The 17807-nt window shown below is 31.6% G+C and overlaps 1 long non-coding RNA gene across 1 annotated transcript in view; it reads right to left on the reverse strand.

The window, feature by feature from the left end:
* LOC140698275 (uncharacterized) overlaps positions 1-17807 on the reverse strand; it is a 218350-nt gene that overhangs the window by 142693 nt on the left and 57850 nt on the right. The window lies entirely within an intron of this gene.

Genomic DNA, 17807 nt, shown 5'->3' on the forward strand with positions numbered 1-17807 from the left:
GCATTCTTTAGATGTTATAAAGTCTGAGAATGAAAAATAAAAATTTAGAAAACTAAATAATAGCTGAATTGAACATAACCTCCCTTAGCAGTGAGATAAACATGAAGATATTTAAAATTCATGTATTTAATTATTTCTGTGGGAAAATGAACAGCAATAATAGGTACACTACCATTAGGTATTTCTAGTTACTTCATGTCTTAGTCAGCTTAGGCTGTTATAACAGAATTCCATAAACTGGGTGGCTTAAACAACAGACATTTATTTCTCACAGTTTTAAAGGCTGGGAAGCCCAAGATCAAGGAACCAAACAAACACCATTTTTTGACTGTATAGTGACTTGCCCAGACTAGTTATGTAAAGTCTGTCTCTCCTACAGTATTTGGTAGTTTCTTCTTTGCGTTTTTCAAGATATATTTCTATGCCTTCCTGTTTGCAAGCCCTATTTGCAAAAATTTCAACTTAATTATAAAGCTTCAGAATCAGAAGTTTTGGCTCTAAAATGTTTGATTAAAAATTACCAGTAGATGTTGACATTAATGCATGCAATACTTGGAGTGACAATTTAGGACACAGGTTGAGTTATTAAGTAGTTTTGGAAACGCTCACACTTTTCTGATTCCTCATTAATGATGAGGGAAAAACAGAAAATACAGTCTTTCATGTTTTAGTTCAAACTAAATGCATTTTTTTGGTAAGTTCAGCACTCTATGTTTCATGTTTGTATCCATGTCTGTTATATATCTATAAGTTCTATACATTATACATTCATATTATATAATATTATATACAATTTATATAGTAAAATTTGACAAAACATCTATTCTATATCATATAATACCCTGGCTTTTGGATAGTCATGGTTTAAACCTATGTCAGGAACATCTTTTCTATAGATCCCTTAATTTAGAAAGAACATGTTTTCAAACTCAATACTATAATATTATACTGCATGTATTTACATTATGATTAAAAAATTTAGCTTCAATATGCTAACTGAATTCACAGTAGCATTTATAATAATGCCAGATATTTTACATTCAACAGAAGAAACTTCCAAAAGCTTTAACTTTGATTCTATGAAATGGATGAAAATATTAAACTTATCAAATAATTAACTATGTAGAGCACTTTATGACAATAACATAATGATATTATTTGACTCTTTTCATAATCATTGTGCCAATGGAACAGAGACATAATTAGCTTTACTTTTTGTGTGCTCCAAAGATTAGAGATTAAAAATGAGTGGAATTAATTTAGAAGAGCATATAATCAAATCTAAATGAAAAGTCATACATCAAAGAGTGATTTATTAACACTTCCTTTAGCTTGAGGCATTGAATCCTCATTGTCAGGTCAGGTCTTTATATTAAGTACCTAATTTGAAGTAAATGCTGATACTTCTTCAGCAAATCTCAGTTTTATGAATTTCATTTGGTTATGGACATCACTATATTCTTCATGATGTAGATGATAAAGGCCAAAGATATACTGAGCAAGCTACATGTTTATCAAAACTTTCTTGGAAAAATGTAGTAAAGGTTTTAGTTCCTATCTATGCTATCTCCAAGCAGAATGGCTCAGCCTGTTTTGTACACAGAATTTACAAAAATACTCAACTTGCAGCTTCCCACATTTTTCATGACATGATTTTGTGTACATTAACAAAAGTATAACTAGCTAGCATATTAAGTCCCAGTCAGGGGCAGTAGCATTAAATGCCTCCCAAATAATGAACTCCCTGAATGAGCTGACACTTGGCACTTGTGCTCAATTATAGCTTATTTTAACATATCCTTCATTGAAGGGAGGTATTAATTAGGTCTGAACATCTGAAAAGTGCTCAGAAAAGAGAGATATATAATCATAGATAAATATGACTTGTCTTTCATACTTAACTGAATGTAAAAGATAATTCTTTTCATTATATAACTATCTTATGATAGAAGCTAAAATTATAAAAAATAAAATTTAAAAAACCCCATTCAATCCTATATCCCCTTTTCTCTAGTTTTAAGCAATTTGATTGAATCAGTACAACAAAATCTTCTAACATAAGTTCAGAACCATACAGCTTCACTGGGAAATCTTACCAAACATTTAAAGAAGAATTAACACTAATTCTTCTTAACTCTTCCAAATAAAGAAGAGAAAGGAATACATCCACATTTATTTCATGAGGCCAGCATTACACTGATAGTAACATCAGACAAGTATACTATAAGAAAAGAAAATTACAGGCTAAAATCCCTGATGAACGTACATATAGAAATCCTCAACAAAATATTAGCAAACCAACTTCAATAGCACAGAAAAAGGATCAGGTACCATTATCAAATGGGATTTATCCTAAGGGTGTAAAGATGTTCAACATCCACAAATCAATCAATTCATAATGTATTAACAAAATGAAGCAAAAAACTGTAATGCCACCTAAATAGTTGCAAAAAAAGCATGTGACAAAATTACATCCTTTCATGATAAGGGCTCTCAACAAACTGGATATAGAGGAAATGTACCTAAGCATAATAAAGGCCACATAAGACAAGCCCACAGCTAATATACTGAACAATGAAAAGCTGAAAGCTTTCCCTCCAAGATCAGGAACAAGATAAGGATGCCCAGTCTGCCACTTATATGCAGATATTTTTCAATAGTTAATACTACAGGACTACATGGTACACCATTGGTTGAATCCATGGATACAAAGGAATCACAGGATCAGAGCCTTACTATAAATTATACATGGATTAAGCCCCCATATTGTTCAAGGGTCAACTGCACTGTAAGTCCTAGCCAGACAATTAGGCAGGAAGAAGAAATAAAAGACATCCAAATGGAAAAAAAAGTAAAACTGTCTCTATTTGCAGATAATATTATATACTATATAGAAATCCCTAAAGACTGCACCAAAAAACCATGTGAGAACTAATAAATAAATTCAGTAAAGTTCAGAATACAAAGTCAATATACAAAAATCAGTTACGTTTCTAGACACCAACAATACACTTTTACAAAGAGAAATCAAGAAAGCAATCATGTTTACAATAGCATCAATAATAATAAAATACTTAGAAATAAGTTTAACCAAGAAGGTAAAAGATTTCTACACTAAAACCTGTATGACAATGATGAAGGAAACTGAAGACATATATGAATGGAAAGATCTTTTCACAGTCATGGACTGGAAGAATTAATATTGTTAATATGCTCAAATGACCCAAAGTAACCTACTGATTCAACGTGATCCTTATTAAAATCCCAATGACATTTTTTACAGAAATATTTAAAAAATTCTAAAATTTGTATTGAACCACAAAAACCCACCCCTTGGTAGTCAAAGCAATCCTGAGAAGGAAGATTGAAGCAAAAAAATAGTCTCTTCAATAAATGGTGTTGGAAACACATCCAAAAGAATGAAACTGAAACACTATCTTACACCATACACAAAAATCAACTCAAAATGGATTAAGGATTCAAATGTAAAATCTGAAAATAGAAAATTCCTAGACTAAAACATAAGGGAAAACGTCATGACATTGGTTTTGGCAGTGAATCCTTGGATATGACACCAAAAGCACAAGCAATAAAAGCAAAATTACACAAGTAGTATAACATCAAACTACTTAGCTTATGCACAGCAAAGGAAATAATCAAGAATGAAAAGGCAACCTACAAACTGGGAGAAAACATTTACAAACTATCTGATAAGGTGTTAACACCTAAAATATGTAAGGAACTCATACAACTCAACAGCAAAAAATAAATAACATGATTTAAAAATGGCAAAGAATATGAATAGACATCTCTCCAAAGATTTACAAATCATCAATAGGTATTTGATATAGTATAGATGCTCATTATCTCTAAACATCAGAGAAATACAGATCAAAGCCACAATGAGATATCACCTCATATCTGTTAGAATGACTATTATTAAAAATAAATAAATAAAAAATAAACACTGGGAGAGGCTGTGGAGAAAATGGAATGTAGTAAAATGTAAAATAGTGCTGCTGCTATGAAAAAATAGTATGGAAGTGTCTCAAAAATTAAAAATAGAACTACCATATGGTCCAGCAATCTTAACTCTGGATATATACCCAAAAGAACTGAAATTAGGCTTGTGAAGAGATATATGCGCTCCCATATTCATTATAGCATTATTTACACTACCAAGATACGGAAACAACTCAAATGGCTATCAACAGACAAATGAATACAGAAAATGTGGTATATACATAGAATGGGCCATTAATCATCCTTAAAAAAAGAAGAAAAATTTGCCATTTCCAACAATATCTTGATTTTTGTGTTACTATAGTTTTGTACTACTGTACAGTGTCAGTTAAAACCATTATCATGCATTTTGAAATACAAAAGTATGTCTACAAATACTTCTGTGCTTTTTTTTTCTGTGTACTTTTCCTTCAAATAATCTTTAACATAAATGCAAATATATTAATAAGGGTCAGATTATCTTCATCTATTGAACAAGTTACTCATAGATGTTACCTGCTGATTTAAACAAGTTTTGATATGACTTTTATCAAAGTGATACTTAATTACATTTAATACTTCTAAAACCAAGAAAATTCAATAACACATCTTTAAAGGATCAAGGATATTAAATAGAAATTTCTAAAAACTCACTTACTGATAGAATGTGCATATGTACCAAGAGACTAAGCCATCATCTTTTAACAGCCATTACAACAAAAAGATGTACTCCCTTGAAAGCAAAGAGGATACAAGAAGACAACGCATTATAGTTATTTTCATTGTCTTAGGTAGATTCTGACAAATTGATGAAAGACGATTTTTTTTTTTTTTGCTAGTTTGGGTCAATTACATATATAGAGAATTGGAATTGATATAACCTCCTACTCTTTGCTGGCTCATGTCTGATATCACACACTAATAGACAAATCCCAGACCATCTGGCTACTAACAGAACAGGTCAGAGGTCAAGGACTGTTTAGCAGAGGATAGTATGTCAGCTGCTTTGTCACAGTCTTTCGTATTTTCATCTTTGTTTAGAAGACCTGTTCTTTGTTATATGAAGGTGTCACTTCCTGTTGTCTAGAACTACGTGAGATAAAAACAGACTTTGCTTCATAAAGTTTAATCAGGAGGTTTGACCTTTTTAATTGTGTGAGGGCAAAATTGTCCAATTAGAAAATGGATATATTTAAAAATAGTGATATATTACTATTTCTTAGTTTAGTTATAGTAATTCTCCAAATGTTACTTTTTTAAATTACATTTAAAAAAAAATGCTGCAGTAAAGATTACTGCAGAACACTAAAAGTATAAACAACCGGTCAAGGTTCATTCATGCCAATGAATAAAAGGAAAAAATGAAATGTAAAGTTACCAGCTTGGTACATGGGAATACATTGCAATTAAAAAACATAAAAATTAAATTCCACATTTGGTTAGCAGTAAGGAATGCTGATGTTTAAAAATTACAAATTTTATGATGATTGTAACATAAATGGAATTACGCACTATAATATAAGCATTATTTTGTACAGAACAAAATTAGATTTATTAGAGTTATTAAACTGCAGTGCTGCTGCATATATGAATAGGAAATTAATTTCATAATCAAAGATAAACATATTTAAGGGAAGTTAATATTTTAGTTTACTTAAAGTCTTTCTTATTTACATGTCACTTCTATTGAGGTCTGCTACTGAATTGAATATGTGATGTCATGTATCTAGCCACATTCTAAAATGACATATTAATGCTACTAGAATATTAATGATTAATAAGTTATTTTTTATAGCTATCTTTCAAATTTTGCACAAAACATTGCATTATAGTGTAATAGATGTATTTTTTGTAAAGGAGTATAAAGAAAAATGGTTCTAAAATCACTCTGCTTTAGTCATTAATCAATATGTTAAACATGTTTCTACCATGCGTCCCATAATGTTCTAAATTATTGGGATTCATAACTCAATAAAACACACCAAAATTAATGGATAGTACAATTCTTTGTGATATAAGGAATATATAGTTTATAATAGTCAAAAGGCTGATTTAAGTGTATAGGAGTAAATGTCTACAGAACAACAACAGGTAAAACAATTATCATTCTTTTGTAAAAATAACTGAAGAGTTGAATACACTTGTACCTGGAAAGAAGTAATTTAAAAGGTGGCATACTTATAAACTCACATAGCTGAAAGAAATGCAAATTATGTATATTAGCTGACATATATATACAATAATATGTATGATTTCTAAATATTCTTACAGAGAATCTCAACATATCATAGATATGTATACATATACATAGAAGTATATATAACATCTGTCTTGAATCATTTATGTAAATAAATATTTTTATAAGTTAAATCATATATAAAATGTATGACAGAGCTCATTCTAACTTGAGGCAAATCTTGTCAGAGAAATTTTCCTCTGTAAGTTTAATTAATGTAGCTGATATATAGTGTTATAGGATATAGGTATAGTGCATTATACTTTTAAAAGTTCTTTTTAGCTATTTTATTAATTTCCATAGCTACACTTTAAAGAAAGATAATACGTGATACGATCTCAGTGTGACTGAAGAAAGAGACTTTGGATATGAGTTTCACAATTAATATGGACGGTACTACCATTGTTCTACCATGCTGTGAAAGTCAATTTCTGTTTAAACTTGACTAGACTATGGTACAAGTTATTTTGTCCAAATAACTTGTTGTTTAGATATTGCTGTGTAGGTATTTTTTAGATGTGATTAACATTTACATTCAGTTGACTTTAAGCAAAGCAGAATACTCTGCAATAATGTGAATGGGCCTCATCCAGTGATTTTAAGACTTTAAAAGCAAACACTGAAGTTCTCTAAAGAGGAAGGAATTGTGCCTCAAAACTACATCATAGAAATATCTACCTCTCTCTCTGTCTCTCTCTCTCTCTCTACCTACCTACCTACTTACCTACCTACCTCTCTCTGTCTCTGTCTCTGTCTCTCTCTCTCTCATCTATCTCTCTGTCTAATCTATCTATCATATTTGTTCTGTTTCTCTGGAGAATCCTGACTAACAGAGATGCCAAAGAATAAAATAGAAGTATAAATCCTGGCCTTATTTTTTAATGTAATGACTTGGCTTGCATTCAACAAATTCATCATTGCTCAATTTCTAAATTTGTAAAGAGGATATTTTGAACATTAAATAATCAAGTGATATAATATGGTAACTACTATTTAAACATTGCTCAAATTTTAAAATTTCATTTTTATTTTTATCAAAATATTAATGGCTAGAACTAAAAAGCATATAAACTAAGTAAATATTGTTAATTTATTATCACTTGGCTGAAATTCAAAGAAAGAATACAGATATCACCTAACATATACATTCATATTTTCCACTAATGTTAAATCCAAACTGGGTAAAAGACAACAAACATTTAAAAAGTTATCAAAGTAAACTGCATATTAATTCTTAATTCTAGAATTTAAGACTATTTTGGAAACCAGATGCCAACCCATGACATTTTAACAGGTCTCATTGGGTGGATGAATGCAGAGGGAGGGAAGTCTATTTGTTTCTGGCCAAATATTTTTAATGAATATAGTTATAGAAAAGTCCCCTAAAATTTCTTGACATATATAATTGGAGCCTCCTCTCATGCTTAGTGTTATATTAACTAACTTTATTCTTTCTTATACTTTGGTTATGATGAGAGTCCAAGTAATCTTCAAAATATTTCTACTTACCTTGCAAAAATACATTTTCTTATTCACTAGTAAGATTTAACTAGCAATAAGGCCAGATTGGACTATTATTTCTAAAATGAATGTGAACTTTATAACTTAGTCTAGTGAATATTTTTAAAGACAGAAAGTGGGGTGAAAGCCTTGTTCAAAATTAATTCTGTATATACTGCAGCAGATGGACCACACTCTGGTCTGTTTCAGAGTCATAAATCTCTTTATGGCTCTTCTGTTAACGTTAAAGCAAGGCCTATTTGGCAGGTGATAAGACTCTTTCAAATGATATGAGTGAAAACTCTCTGGCTTGCTTGATCACTGATCAGTGGAAATGAGACAGTATGTTCCATAGATGTAATTAGGGTAGATATAATTTGATAGTTTACCAAATAAAGCTGTTTATTTTAATTTTATTTTTTCAAGGCCAGGCTGAGATTATTATGATCATCTAAGCAAGCCCCAGAAAGTTCTGTCATAATTTTGAAATATGATTTCCTGTTACTGTAATTTTAAAAGAAAATTAGGCTTGTGAGATAAGAATGGGAGCACATGAAAAATGTGTTAGCAATGTGTCTATATTAGGATTGTGATTAATTTCAAATTATATATAACATTTTGGAAAATGCAGTGAGAAACATGAAATTTTCACTCTTTTCTTCACCATTACAATGCAGGCAGCCTACTCATCTGAGCTTCCTGTTCATCTATAAACTGAAGAGTTACTGTAATCAATTCTATCCTCCACTTTTCACTATACTCAAAATACATAAAACAACAATAACAAAACCAGTTACAACTAACCCTTACCCTAACTGCAACCTGTTTTACTGATCATCTACCCACTGTCAATTAGTCTACCTGCAATGACTCCTATACTATCTAATTTTAATCCTAATAAAAACCCTAAATTGATATAATAATGTTTATTTTATAAATTAGGAAGATTATCATTTTTCTATACCCTTGAAATGTATTTCTAGTACTGAGGATATACTGCATGTCCCACAGATACTTATTACCTAGAAAAATAAGTCCTTTCAGAGACTCTTTTGTACCCCTTACACAATACCACATTATATCTAGTCATCATGTCTCCAAAGGTTCCTCCTTGATGTAAAGGTTTCTCAAATACTCATTGTTTTTGATGACTTTTACAGTTTTGGTGAATACTGGTCAAGTATTTTATAGAATGTCCCTCAAATGGGATATATATATTTTTTTCCTAATAGGTACCTGAGAATACAGGTTTTGGGAGATAGACCATAAAAGATAAATGTCAGATATATTTTTATCAAATGTATATAAAACATATATATACATATCAAATATATATGATAAAAATATATAAAATTTTATATATATATAAAATTTCTTTATGCATTCATCCATCAATGGACACTTAGGTTGTTTCTATATCTTGGCTATTGTAAATAATGTTGCAGTGAACATGGAGGTGCATATGTCTTTTCCACTCAGTGTTTTCCTTTTCTTCATATAAATACCCAGCAGTGGAAATGCTGGATAATAATTTTTGAGGAATCTTCATACTGTTTTACATAGTGACTACACCAAGTTATACTTCCACCAATAGTGCACAAGGGTTCCCTTTTCTCCACATCCTTGACAATACTTGTTATTTCTAGTCTTTTTGATAACAGATAATAGTCATTCTAACCGGTGTAAGGTGACATCTCATTGTCATTTTGATTTGCATTTCTCTGATGATTAATGATGAGCATTTCTCATGTACCTGTTGGCCAGCTGTACATCTTCTTTGGAAAAAAAAATGTCTGTTCCATTCTTTAGCCCATGTAAAAATTGCATTGTTTGTTTACTTGCTATTGAGTTGTATGAGTTCTTTGCATATTTTAGATATTAACCTCTTATCAGATATATGACTTTCAAACATTTTCTCACATTCAGTAGGTTGCTTTTTTATTTTGTTGATAGTTTCCTTTTATCAAAGAAGTTTATCAAATCATTTCCAAGACTGATGTCAAAGAGCTTACTACTGCTTAAGTTTTTTTCTAGGATTTTATAGCTTCAGGTCTTATGTTCAAGTCTTTAGTCCATTTTGAGCTAACTTTTGTGCATAAGATATTAATCCAGTTTCACTTTTTTGCATGTGGCTGTCCATTTTTCCCAACAGCATTTACTGAAGAGACTGTCCTTTTCCCATTGCATTTTCTTGGCTCTTATGTCATAAGTTAATTGGCTGTGTGTACGGGTTTATTTCTTGGCTCTCTATTCTGTTTCATTGCTCTATATCTGTTTATGCCAGTGTGTTTTATGTCATAATGGTTTGATTACTAAAGTCTCGTAGTACTGTTTGAAATCAAGAAACAGCATGATGATTGCTCCAGTTTTAGTCTTCTTTCTCAAGACTGCTTTGGCTATTTGGGTTCTTTTGTGGTTCTATACAAATTTTAGGATTGTTTGTACTATTTCTGTAAAAAATGTCATTAGGATTTTAATAAGGATTGCACTGAATCTATATATTTCTTTGAGTAGTGTAGACATTTTAAAAATATTAATTTTTTCCAATTCTTGAACACAAAATATCTTTCCATTCATTTGTGTCTTTTTCAATTTCTTTCATTGATGTCTTACAGCTTTCAATATACAGACTGAAATTTCCTTGGTTCAATTTATTCTTAGGTATTTTACTCTTTCTGATATAATTGCAAATGAAATTGTTTACTTAATTTATCTTTCTGATAGTCTGTGATTAGTGTATAGAAAAGACAACAGATTTTTGTGTATTGATTTTGTATTCCTGTAACTGTACTGAATTTATTAGCTCTAAGAGTTTTTAATGGAGTCTTTATTGTTTTCAATATATAATATCATGTCATCTGCAAATACTGACAGCTTTACTTCTTTTCCAGTTTGGATGTCTTTTATCTTTCTTGTCTTTACTATGGCTAGGACTTACAATACTATGTTGAATAAAAGTGGTGAGAGGGGGTATCAGTTTGTCTGTATGTGTAGATTCTTTTTTTAAACAACACAAATTTATTACCTTATATTTTTGAAGGTCAGAAGTTCAAAATAGGCCTCAGTGGGCTAAAATCAAAGTGTGGCAGGACTGCATTCTTTTGGGAAGCTTTGAGGAGACTTCATTTCCTTGCCTTTTCTAAATTCTGGACATTGCCCACATTCCTTGGCTTGCAGCCCCTCATCACTTTAACTTCTGCTGTGTTGTCATATTTCTCTCTCTGATTCTCTTGCTTTTTCCTTTATCTTTTTTTCCCCATTTTTAAATTGAAGTAAAATTGATTTACAATGTTGTATTAGTTTCTGGTGTACAGTATAGTGATTCAGTTATACATACACATATATATTTTTTCACTACAGGTTACTGCAAGCCATTGAATACAGATCCCTATACTACATAGTAGAACCTTGTTGTTCATCTCTTCTGTACATAGCAGTTTATATTTGCCAATCCCAAACTCCCAATTTATCCCTCTCTGCCTCCTTTCCCCCAGCTAACCATGTTGTTTTCTGTCTGTGAGTCTCTTTCTGTTTTGTAAATAAGTTTGCTGGTGTCATTTTTTTAGATTCCACAAATAAGCAATATTATCTGCTATTTGTCTTTGATGGACTGACTGACTTCACTTAGCAGGATAATCTCTGCTTCCATCCATGTTGCTGAAAATGACATTATTTCATTCTTCTTTACGGCTGAATAATCCATTGTATATAGATGCCACACCTTCTTTATCTAGTCATCTTTCATTGGACATTTATGTTTTGTGACTTGGCTATTTTAAAAAGTGCTGCTATGACCATTGGGCAAATGTATCTTTTCCAATTAGAGTTTTCTCTGGATATATGCCTGGGGGTGGGATTGCTGGATCCTACAGTAATTCTTTTTAGTTTTTTAAGGACTCTCCATACAGCTCACCAGAGTGGCTGTGCCAGTTTGCATTCCCACAACAGTGTAGAAGTGTTGCTTTTTCTCCACACCCTCTCCAGTATTCATTATTTGTAGGTTTTCTGATGGCAGCCATTCTGACAGGTGTGAGGTGAAACCTCATTGTAGTTCTGATTTGCATTTCTCTGAAAATTAGTGACATTAAGCATTTTATCATGTATCTGTTAGTCATCTGTGTATCTTCTTTGGAGAAATGTTTGTTTAGGTCTTCTGCCCATTTTTTGCTTGGGTTGTTTGTTTGTTTTTTAAATTGAGTTGTGTATGCTGCTAGTTTATTTTGGAAATTGATCCCTTGTAGGTCACACATTGTTTGCAAATATTTTCTCCCATTCCTTAGCTTATCTTTTCATTTTGTTTATGGTTTCCTTTGCTGTGCAAAAGCTTTTAAGTTTAATTAGGTCCCATTTGTTTATTTTGTTTTTACTTCCATTACTCTAGGAGATGGATCGAAAGAAATATTGCTGCAATTTATGTCAACGAGTGTTCTGCCTATGTTTTCCTCTAGGAGTTTTATAGTATCTGGTCTTACATTTAAGTCTTCAATCAATTTTGGGTTTATTTTTGTATATGGCACTAGAGAATGTTCTAATTTCATTCCTTTACATGTAGCTGTCCAGTTTTCCCAGCATCATTTATTGTATTTTTCTCCATTGTGTATTCTTGCTTCCTTTTCAAAGGTTAACTGACCATAAATGCATGGTTTATTTCTGGATTTTCTATCCTATTCCATCAATCTGTATGTCTGTTTTTAATGTTAGTACCATACTGTTTTGATTATTGTAATTTTGTAGTATAGTCTGAAGTCAGGGAGCCTTATTCTTCTAGCTCTGCTCTTCCTTCTTAATATTGTTTTGGCTATTGGGGGTCTTTAGCATTTCCACACAAATTTAAAACATTTTTGATATGTGGATGCTTTGAAGGGGTCTTTGTGGAGAGAAGTAAAAGCAGTCATCTTAGATGCCATGGGAGTGCTGAGAAATAGATATTGGGAGAAGAAAATGTAGAAAGAGGTCTATTTGGAACTTTTCCCATAATCAATTAGTCAAACAAGAGATTTTTATGACCAATTTTTATGATAAAACATGAAGCAGTGCCTCACAGAGGTAAAGCCCCAAAGAGGTTAAACATCTACCAACGTACCTGCAGCTCTGAAGTCGCTGCTGAATCCCTCTCTTTTAACTCAGTTTGTTCCTGCATATCTGAGCACTTTGGTTTTGCATATTATTGGTTCAATTACTTCATTATGATTTTCTTTAACTCCTGACTTAGTTGAACTGTTGAACATATTCAATCTGATGTTTGTAAAAATTGTGTACAATCTTCTGGTCATTCTGATACTGTGTCCCGACATTTTCTTTCCTGATCAATGGCCCCAGAAATTTTTCATCTTGTTTAGTTCCCAAATCATATTTGTTTTATATCATATGTGTGTAATCATTTTATAGGAGGCTTAATCTGCTTTAAATTAGAAAATCTGAACTCCAAAATATTAATGGGTACTGTAATAATAAAAATAAAATTCCCCAGTTATGATTCATTGTTCACCAATATTTTCATTCTCTTCATCTTTCCTGATCTTGATATTGCTGCTCTGGTTCATTGCTGTTTGATGAGTGTATTTTCCCATAAATATTACTCAGATGGGGTACATGTTTCATGTACTGTCTGCTTCTTGCTATACTTGGTCTCTTTCTTTCATTCTGACAGATAAGGTTTCACAGTTTGCAATCTTTTGTCTCAGTAGATTGTTGATATCATTCCAACTTCATGCTTACAATACTGCAGTTCAGAGGTCAGATACCACTCTGTTTTATGTTTCCTTTGTCTATAACTTCCACTTTCTGTGCAGAAGTTTGCAAACTTTTCTATTTATCATTTAGGTTCAGGAATATTGCTTGAAACAGTGAGTCCTTTTAGTCCCCAGAATCCGATTTTTCTTTAGCTCAGCTAAATTCTCTTCTGGTGTTTTAAGTACTGCCTCTTCTGCATTTGTTGATTTTTATACTTTCTGAAAAGAGCTGTATTTCCATGCCAGGCCTCTTGCCTTTGCCACCCAAATGTCTTAACTTTCTTTCATCTCTTTATCTCTTTGCTGTTTACTTTTCAATATCTCTTGTATTTAATTCATTAACATACTAAAGGTATTTAAAAGTTTCAAAGTAATAGTAAAAGTCAAAGCTCTCAAAACATCCAGAGCAACAGTCAATATTCATATAAAAAGCAAAGCTTTAAAAATGCTGTTATTTTATGAGAAACTATTCTTAATCTTTAATATGTTAAAAAATACGAAGGATTTTCTCATACAAATTTGGTTAAGATAAACAGGTTTTGGTTTTAATATAAATCATAATATTCAGTTCTCACAAGGATATAGGTTAACAGCATGTTTATAATGATGGTGGCAGTTTAAATCTGCAAACTTTCAAAAGGATATCAGTCAGTGTGTATACCAAGGTTTTGCACTGCACATATTTTTGACCCAGTAATTTTTATTCTAAAAAGTTATATTTAGGGAATAAAATTAAAACACACTAAACTTATAGAAAGGAGTGCTTATCTTAGCTTTGTTTACATTGAAAGAAATGTAATGTTTATTACACTTTTGTAGTATGTATAGCATACATAAATGTGTCAATTTTTTCCTGATTTCTTTTAAGATTATGTCTTAAACACTGTTTTTCTATCATTTGATCATAATAATTTGACATTGATTTCTTTACTTTTATTTTGCTTGGGGTTCATTGAATATCTGGTTTCTGTGGTTAATACTTTTTATAATTTATAGGAGTTTTGCAAACATTATTTCTTCAAGTACGTATTTTGTCTTCCTCCTTCTCTCATTCTGCTCATTCCCAGATGCTGAATGTATGAATGGTATTCTGCTTTGTATTGTCTAATATGTCAATTAAGCCCAATTCATTTTCTCAGTCCTTTTTCCTCTTTGTAATTCCTTTTTGGATAATATCTATCACTATATCTTCAATTTCACAGATTTTTTTCCAGTTGTCTAATCTGCCATTAAGCCCACCCAGTTAATTTTTATTTTATACATAGCATTTTTCATTATAAAGTGTTCCATTTAAGTATGTTTTATATCTTTATTTACTCTCCTAGTTATGTTTCTGTTTTCATTCCCATTCTTGGTAATATTTATAATATTTTTAGTTAGTGTTTTGTCTGCAGACAGATCACCTCTGTCATTTCTGTATCTGTTTTGATTTATTAAATTTATTTTTGTCTCACAGGTCATATATACCTGTTTTGGTTGGTTTTTTTTTTTTTTTTTTTTTTTTTTTTTTTGTATTTATGCCTGGTGACTTTTCTGGGCAGTATGATTTTTTTTTTGTTCATAGAATTTTTTGGTGTTTTCCCTTAAATAGTGTTGGATTTTGTTCGGGCATACAGTTAAGTTACTTGCAAGTCAGTTTGGCCATGTAAAGTGTGTGTATGTGTGTGTGTGTCTTAAGATTTTTTTAGGACTGTGACCTAGAAAGTGCCTCTGATAATAAGCTGAGGAAACTATAGAACACCTCTATTTTTTTTTCCTTTTTTTAAGATCACAGAGCTTTACTGCCTGTTGCACAATATTTGGATACTATTATTTCAATATATATTCTCTGACTTCTTGAATGTTTATAGCAGAAAGGCAATTCTTGTAGCATTTAGTACTTCATGGGCAGAAATAAAATTCAAAGCTGGTGGCAGTGATGGATTTGCATCTAGTGTCCAGAGGCAAGACGTGGTAGCTACCCTAGCATTTTCTAGTGGGCCAGTGTTGGAGGAGTCTCTGATGCAGCATACCTATGTGCATATCCAAAGTGAAAGTATTACTTTCCTTTGACCTACCATGTGAATTGAGGTCTTTTTCCCCTCACTTTGGGGAAATTCTGAAGATACTATGACCTTTGGAATAAATCATTTTTCTGCTCAAATTAGCAAGAGTTGGTTAATTTTGCTTCCTACCAAGAATTTTAAAAGATATAATGGAATTCAAAATTTTATTGAATTTATACTGCAAAAAAATCTGATCCTTACACCTGTAGGCTCAGGAAACACTTGCCCTCATTCCTGGTATACCATCACTATTTAAGTTTATACCTAAGGTACATTTGGCATAATTAAATTTTCTCAGGCTACTACATAAAATTATAATGCTAAATTATTAATTTCCAGCTAAATATATAACTGTAACAAGATACCAACAGGTTTGTTCTGTATTATCAGTTGACTGTCCTCCTTTAGAAAATCTGTAAAATGTTTCATCATGTTCTGAAGAACCTGCTGTAAATGTGTGCAATTAGAAAACTATGATTATTTTGTTCAAATATTTAATGGTATCAGGCAAAGCCAGTCTAGCATATCCACTTTTTATTAAGAATTGCAATGTTCAAATTTACTGTGTTCAATACTTTTATATACATTACCACACTGAGGAATGCCTAGCCTGCAGAACCACAATTTCAATCTTTTGGTCAAAGCCCTTTTTACAATGTTTGGAGAATGCTATCACTTCCTTTATTTACTTTCCTTGTTTTCTGTGGCTACTCTCCTTGTTCTCTGATTATATTATTGACTAATTTGCATCTGTTTGCGTTTAGTTTTTTTTTGGTTTTGTTTAACATATTGTTCGGTTATAATCAAGCCTTTCATATTTGGGAGTTATTCTCTCCTTTTACGATTACTGTGTTATTTGTTTTGTTTGTAATGTTTATCATTACTGTGAATCCTTTTAAACCAATGTTCTAATCCACAACCAACAATAACAGTAGCTAAGGAAAGATGCATAATTTGTTGTTTTGTTTCATTTATTTTGTTTTGCTTTACCTGAAAGACCACTGTGAAGTAAATTTGGGAAAGTTGATGAAGGCATTAATTTTCAAGTGTACAAAATATAATTTTGATTGGTAAGTTGTCAGTCATTTAAATAGTTTAATCAGGAAAGAGAATCAATCACAGAGATTTACTATTCAAATTAATCTAAATTTTCTGTTTCTGTGGAAGTGCTTGGGAAGTTGGACTGCAGAAAAACAAGGAAGAACAAGGCAGAAAAACTGATTAAGAGAATGCATTATATGTTAAAGTATTATAAATAATAACATAAAATAATAGCTGCAGGCTGAAAAGTGGGAATGGATGGGAAATACATGTATATTTACTGAGTAGATAAAATGTGTCAGACATTATCCTACATGCTGTACATGCCAAACCACTTCTAAATAGGATTGCTTATTGGCCCCATTTTACATATAAGCAATGGGAGACTGGGATTTGTATCAGGCTGTTCAGCTGCAAGTTGTATATCTAGGCTCTAAATTCAGGCAATCCTGCTGCAGATTCCACTACGCAGTATCATCTTAGTATGGAATCCAGGGTCATTTGTTACACCTCCAATTTCCTATGATTCTATAAGGGAAGAAGAAATGGGTTTTTATTGCCAACTCATTTTTTTAATCATAAGATATTGGAGGAGTAACAAATGACCTTGGATCATACTAAGGTAATATTGCATACCAGCATCTGGAGCAGAACTGTCTGAATTTAGATCCTTGATGCATAAATTATAGGTGAAAAAACACATGCAAGTTCCAGCGCCTCCCTGTCACTCATAAGAAAGATGGTGATAATAGGCAACCCTATCTTAATGTGCATTTTACATGTAAATAATGTAGGATAATATGTAACACATTTCAGGTATTCAATAAATGTCAGTGTTGTTGTTATTATCTGACTCGGGGTCTCTGAAAAAAAAGTTGGTGTCATGAATAAAAAGTAGAAACCAGTTTTGTGTGGGAGTTGATAAATTTATCAGTGTAGATTGTGCCTGAGCTGCTTGATAAAATGCCAGGAGGAGGTATGGGAAAGTAGAAATGTGAGCCAGGAATATGAAATATCAAGTTTGAATTTATTGCTTTCATAGTTGTCTCTATAGAAGTGATGGATAAAGCTTAAGGAAAATAAGAGATCACCAGTGGAACAAGAACTGAGAGAAGAGGACCAAAAAGGGAGAGTTCTGGTATATCAGTCTTATTCAACTGAGTCACTATATTACTATCTTGCTATTTATTATACTAGGCATAGCTATCTTCAAATCTTATAAAACGTCATACATATATAAAGGAATTGTTA

The sequence above is a fragment of the Vicugna pacos genome, chromosome 9 (genome assembly GCF_048564905.1).
Source record: "Vicugna pacos chromosome 9, VicPac4, whole genome shotgun sequence".
Classification (NCBI taxonomy): Eukaryota; Metazoa; Chordata; class Mammalia; order Artiodactyla; family Camelidae; genus Vicugna; species Vicugna pacos.